The following is a 6444-nucleotide window of genomic DNA, read 5'->3' as shown; positions in this document are numbered from 1 at the left end:
TATAGGTAACTCTTGGCTTACCTCTAAAACAGGGATAGTAAGTGTCTTATTACGCTCTTGCTAATGTGCAGAGCCTTTTGAAAGCCAGAGCTTGGAGAACGGTCCATGCATAACGCTATGATTCACAGTTCGGGGAAGTGTGATTATTCTCAGGGTCTCAGGGTAACCTGTGTGCTCCCACTCTTGCTTGTGTGGAACAGCAAGAGATCACTTCCTAGTGCCCATGTTAGAGTGACTGACTACAGACTCTCTTGGGTCCTCTGCCCGGGGAGGGACTCAGCCACCTCAGGTCCCTGGTTTCTTGTCTGCCTGGTTGATGGTTTCCACTGGGAGACCTTCAGAGGCTGGACCTTGGGGCAGCCTCAGATGTCCTGAGGCTTATCCCAGCCCTACCCAGGGCCCCCTCTCCAGCCCCATACACCTTGTCACCTGCCCCCAGAGCAGTTCTTCTCAGGCCACATTCTCGAAGGTGCCTTTCCCTGTGCCCAGAGGGGCTCCAATCCAGGTCAGATGCTGGAACAGTCTCTCTGTTGTCCTTGCTTCTTAACTGATACCCATCCTTCCCATGGCTAACCTCTTTTCCTTAGGTTTCCAATATCCCTATTTTAGAAGAGAGTTTGATGTCACTATTAGAAGGGGCATTGAAGTGTTTTTCTTAGAACAAAGGAATTCAGAGAAAAATTCTAGTCTCTTCCACTCGCAAAGCAGAGAACTGCTCAAAGCTTCAAGAACAGGTTTCCACTCTCCCTTTAGGGGCTACACAAACCCAGGGAGCTCAGGCTCCCGGACCAGCACATCCTCTCTGCACAGCCTGCTCCATGGGAGGGGATGAACCAAAGCCCAGCCCTAGCCTGAGCCAGGGTGGGAAAGGGGCAACTTTCCCTCACCTCCTGGCTCCTGGGATCCCTCCTTCACCCCCATTACATTAGTCAAGTAAGAGCTACAAGCCTTGCATTCAAGCCCAGCTGTGTGGCCAAGACAGGTGGCTTCTCTCCGGGTGTTCATTTCTCCATCTGTGGAATGGGGACACTCTGGGGTTGGGGGCAGGTACAATGGTGTTTGCGGGAGAACTTTGAAAACCATACACACAACATATGCAGGACAGGCTGCTTTAGGCTGGAGTAACAGGACGGAGACCCCTCAGATAGGAGATAGTCCAATTCTCACACGAACGAGCAAACCAAAGCTTCCAGGCAAACCAAGTGCGGTGCCCGAGGTCACAGGCTGCAGTGAGAACCCACTCCCTTGTCACTCTCTCACCCTGAGACCACACTATTGGCCTGGAACTGTTTTTCCAGGGATACAAGACCTGGAGAGTAGCAGCCTCCTGAAGGGAGGAAAGGAGACTGAACAATGATTCAGCCGATCTCAGGTGCCTCGTCTTTGCCATGTGGCCTTGGACTTCAGCCTTCTCATCTTAGAATGGGGCTGAGAGCACGTGCCTCGCTCCTCACAGGGTTGTTTGAGGATCACATGGGCAGCGTGTGAAGGTGCTTTGTGGACTATCGGGGGAAGCTATGGTCCCTGTCCCTCTCTTCTCTGGACCTTAGCTCAATGCAGGCTGAGAATTTCTGTGAGGTGATATAAACATTGCTTCCTCGCAGTACGCTTTGGGGAGCATTTTCTCAGAAAGCTAGCTCCCGATTCCTCAGGACCAATTCTTGTGTTCCCAGGTTTCCCCCTCTTGGGTTCTGGAATCATCTAGATGGCGGTTCTCAAACAGGGGCAATTTTTGTCCCCTGGGGGGCAACGTCTAAAGACATTTTTGGTGTCACAATTAGGGGATGACAGTGTCACTTAGTAGACAGAGACCACGGATGCTATTAAAAACCCTATCTATGAAGCCAAGAAATACCCACCCACCCTCTCCCAACAAAGAATTTTCTTTCCCCAAAAGGCACTAGCGCTAACGTTGAGAAATACTGATTTAAATCAATTCCACATGAATATCAGTAACTTCTACCCTGCAGGGCCCACTCTCTGAGCCATCTTGTCTCCCTTCAGGGGTCTCTACAAGTAATAGTCACTCGGGCTGCAGTGTCCACATTTATTGGGCAGCTGAGGATTGAATTCTAGGCAAGTCAGGGGAAGAAAACCTCAAAATGCCAAGTCATTCTTAATATGCACTTTTAGAAATACACGACTTACGCCAATGTCTACAATGCGTTTCATGGTTTGTTTTCCTCTCAAAAAGGGTTTTGAAATGTGTTTATCTTTATGACTGATCAGACGTGCAGAGCATTTTGACAGTATTGTTTCTGTTAATAAGTAATTATCCAGAATAGCTAATGAGTCAGTATTTTTTAAAAAAGTATTCAACATGAGTATCTGAAAAACTCGAACCTTGTTTGATTCCTAATTCATGTAATTCTAAGAGAATGAGATTAAGTGGGTTTAAAACAAAAGCAAACAACTTTACCGAGATATAATTCATAGAGCATACAATTCATTCATGGCAAGTTTATAATTTGGGTTTTTTTTTTTTTAGCATATTTGTAGATTTGTGCAAGTATGACCACAATCCATTTGGGAATATTTTCAATCACCCCTAAAAGAAACCCTGGCCCCATTAGTAGTCACTCTTCAGCCCCTGGCACTCTGTGTTTATGGATTTGCCTATTCTCATCACCTCATACAACTGGAATCACAGAATATGTGACTGGGTTTTTTTTTCTTTTTTTAACATAATGTTTTCAGGGTTCATCCATGGTGTAGCATTATTTTTATTGGTGAATAATATTTCCTTCTGTGGATATACCACACTTTGTGTATCTTCCAATCAGTTGATGGGCTTTTGGGTTCTTTCTACTTTTTGGCCATTACGAACACTGCTTCTGTGAACATTCACGTACAAGTTTTGTGTGGACATATGTTTTCAATTCTCTCCGGTACATGCCTAGCAGTGGAATAACTGGGCTGTGTGCTAAGTCTATTTTTTATCTTTGAGGCACTGCCAGACTATCTTTCAAAGTGCCTGCTCCATTTGTTTTATTGTGGTAAAATACCCATAAAATAAATGTCACCATTTTAAGGGTTTTTGTTTGTTTGTTTGCTTGTTTTGGAGAGACAGAGACAGTGCGAGTGAAAGAGAGAGTCCCAAGCAGCCTCTGCACCACCAGCACAGAGCCCAATGCGGGGCTTGAACTCACAAAACTGTGAGTTCACAACCCGAGCCGAAACCAAGAGCGGGAAGCTTAACTGACTGAGCCACCCAGGTGCCCCAAATTTCACCATTTTAAAGTGTGCGGTTTAGTGGTATTTAGTATCCCCCCAGTGTTGTACATTATCACTACTACCTAGTTCCAGAACATTTTTATCATACCCAAAAGACGCGCACATACCTTGTAAGTAGTCACTCTGCATTCTGCCCTCCCCGGCCCCCGGCAACCACCAATCTGCTTTCCATCTATAGATTCGCCTCTTCTGTATATTTTATAGAAATGAAACTATATAAGGGCATCTAGGTGGCCCAATCTGTTTAGCGTCTGACTCTTGATTTTGGCTCAGGTCGTGATCTCGTGTTTGGGGGTTCGAGCCCTGTGTCTGGTTCTGCGCTCTGTGGAGCCTGCTTGGGATTCTCTCTCTCCATCTCTCTCTGCCCCTCCCCTGCTCTCTCTCTCTCTCTCTCTCTCTCAAAGTAAATAAATAAACTTAAAAAAAGAGAAAGAAATGAGATCGTACAAAAGTGGACTTTTATATCTGGCTTCTTTACTTAGCTTAATGTTTCCAGGTTCATCCATGTTGTTGCATCTATTGGTAGTTCATTTCTTTTTTAAATATTTATTTTTTTGAGAGAGGGAAAGAGAGAGAGTGTGAGCGGGGGCGGGGGAGCCAGAGAGAGATGGAAAGAGAGAAGCATCCCAAGCAGGCTCTGTACTGTCAGCACAGAGCTCAGCAGCACGGGGCATGATCCCACCAACCGTGAGATCATGACCTGAGCCTAGATCAAGACTCAGGTGCTCAACCAACTGAGCCACCCTGGTGCCCCATTATTTCATTTCTTTTTGTGGCTGAATAATTTTCCATTGTGTGGATAGACCACTGTTCATTTATACATTTATCAGTTGATGGACATTTCTGTCATCAGTTGATGGGTTTCTACTCTTTGCTGTTGTGAATAGTGCTTCTGTGAGCATCTGTGTACACATTTTTGTTTAACTGTTGTTTTTATCAGCAAAACTAAAAGGCAACTGATGGAATGGGAGAAGATATTTGCAAATGACATATCAGATAAAGGGTTAGTATCCACAACCTATAAAGAACTTATCAAAACTCAACACCCAAAAAATGAGTAACACAGTGAAGAAATGGGCAAAAGACATGAATAGACATTTCTCCAAAGAAGACATCCAGATGGCTAACAGATGCACGAAAAGATGTTCAATGTCACTCATCATCAGGGAAATACAAATCAAAATCATGATGAGATACCACCTCACACCTGTCAGAACGTCTAAAATCAACATCTCAGGCAACACCAGATGTTGGTGAGGATATAGAGAAAGACGAACCCTGTTGCACTGTTGGTGGGAATGCAAATTGGTGCAGCCACTCTGGAAAACAGCATGGAGATTCCTCAAAAAATTAAAAATAGAACTACCCTATGACCCAGGAACTGCCCTACTAGGTATTTATCCAAAGGACACAGATGTGTTGTTTCAAAGGGGCACGTGCACTCCAATGTTTATAGCAGCACTATCGACAATAGCCAAAGTATGGACAGAGCCCAAATGCCCATCAACTGATGAATGGATAAAGATGTGGTACATATTCACAATGGAATATTACTTGGCAATCAAAAAAATGAAATTTTGCCATCTGCAACAACGTGGATAGAATTAGAATGTATTATGCTAGGTGAAATTGGTCAGTCAGAGAAAGATGAATATCATATGACTTCACTCGTGGAATTTAAGATACAAAACAGATGAACATAAGGGAAGGGAAGCAAAAATAATATAAAAACAAGGAGGGGGGACAAAATATAAGAGACTCTTAAATACAGAGAACAAACTGAGGGTTGCTGGAGGGGTTTTGGGTGGGGGGTGATGGGCTAAATGGGCAAGGGGCATTAATGAGGGCACTCGTTGGGATGAACGTTGGGTGCTATATGTAGGGGATGAATCACTGGATTCTACTCCTGAAATCATTATTGCACTATATGCCAACTAACTTGGATGTAAATTAAAATAATAAGTAAAAAAACAGTTGTTTTTCGTTCTTTTGAGTATATACCCAGGCGTGGAATGGCTGGGTCAGATGGTAATTTTATGTGTAACTTGTTGAGGAACTGTCAAACTGTTTTCTACAGTGGCTACACCATTTTATATTCCCACCAGCAATGTATGGATATTCCAGTTTCCCCACATCTTTGCCAACAGTTGTTATTTTGCATTTGAAAGTTTTTTTATTACAGCTATCCTAGTGGTGGAGAATTGATATCTCGTTTTTATTTGCAGTTCCTTGATGACTATTGATGTGGAGCATAGTTTCATATGCTTGTTGGCCTTTGGGCAATCTATTCAAATCCTTTGCAAATTAAAAAATTGTTTTTTGTCGTTGTTGTTTTTATTGAGTGTCGGAGGAAGCAATTGGGAGGATGTTCATGCTGGGTTACATCTGGGGGCTGAATCCAGGCTTCTCTGCTCCTCCATTGTCCCTGGAACGTACGCTCTGCCCACTGTTATCACAGTGGGAGCTGTTTCCGAGGATGTAGCCTTGAGAGAGGAAGATATTGTTGCTGGTAGACCATGTGGATGGTACACATGACTGAACCCAGTTAAGGGCTCTCTTAAGATTTGGCAGACAGGGGCGAAGATCACTTGACCTTGCAGCCACTCAAGACAAGCCTTGTGAGTAAGTTCCCTTGCTTATTAACCCCAACACCCATCAATCTAGAGTGGTCTGCCTCTGTCTTCGGTCTCTCCTTGCCCTCCATGTACAGTGACCAATTTGTGAGCCAACAGTTGGTGAACCAGCCAGGAAACTGAAGAAACGGGCTTTGGGAAAGAGGTGTCACGGGAGAAATCCCGAGTTGGCCATCAGCCTTTCTGTGGGAGGTGGCATGTATGTCAGATGCTTATGGACCCCCAGATGAGTACGGGGACACATGAAAACACTGGCTGGTTTGGTGCACTCGTTGGAGCCACTGTGCAGAGCGCTCTGTGGCAGAGAAGAGAAACAAATGACTGCAGGATGGGTGGGCTGCTACTGTGGGCGGCTTGGTGGGCCTCCATAGCTTGACTAGAGGCTGAAGGTCTAGTGAGAAGGTTGGAAGAAGAGCTGAGGTTGGAGAAGGATGTGCGGTGCCCGCTGCTCTGCTGGCTTCGGGGCTGGCAGACAAGGCATGGGTTGGGCGCTACGACAGAGACGGCAGGAAGAGATGACCTCTAGAACTTTGGTCCAAGCTCTGGAAGGGGGCAGAGACCCGATGGTGGGTAGTGG

This window comes from Panthera onca, chromosome C1 (genome assembly GCF_046562875.1).
Source record: "Panthera onca isolate mPanOnc1 chromosome C1, mPanOnc1 haplotype 2, whole genome shotgun sequence".
Lineage (NCBI taxonomy): Eukaryota > Metazoa > Chordata > Mammalia > Carnivora > Felidae > Panthera > Panthera onca.
This window is presented reverse-complemented; position numbering follows the sequence as displayed.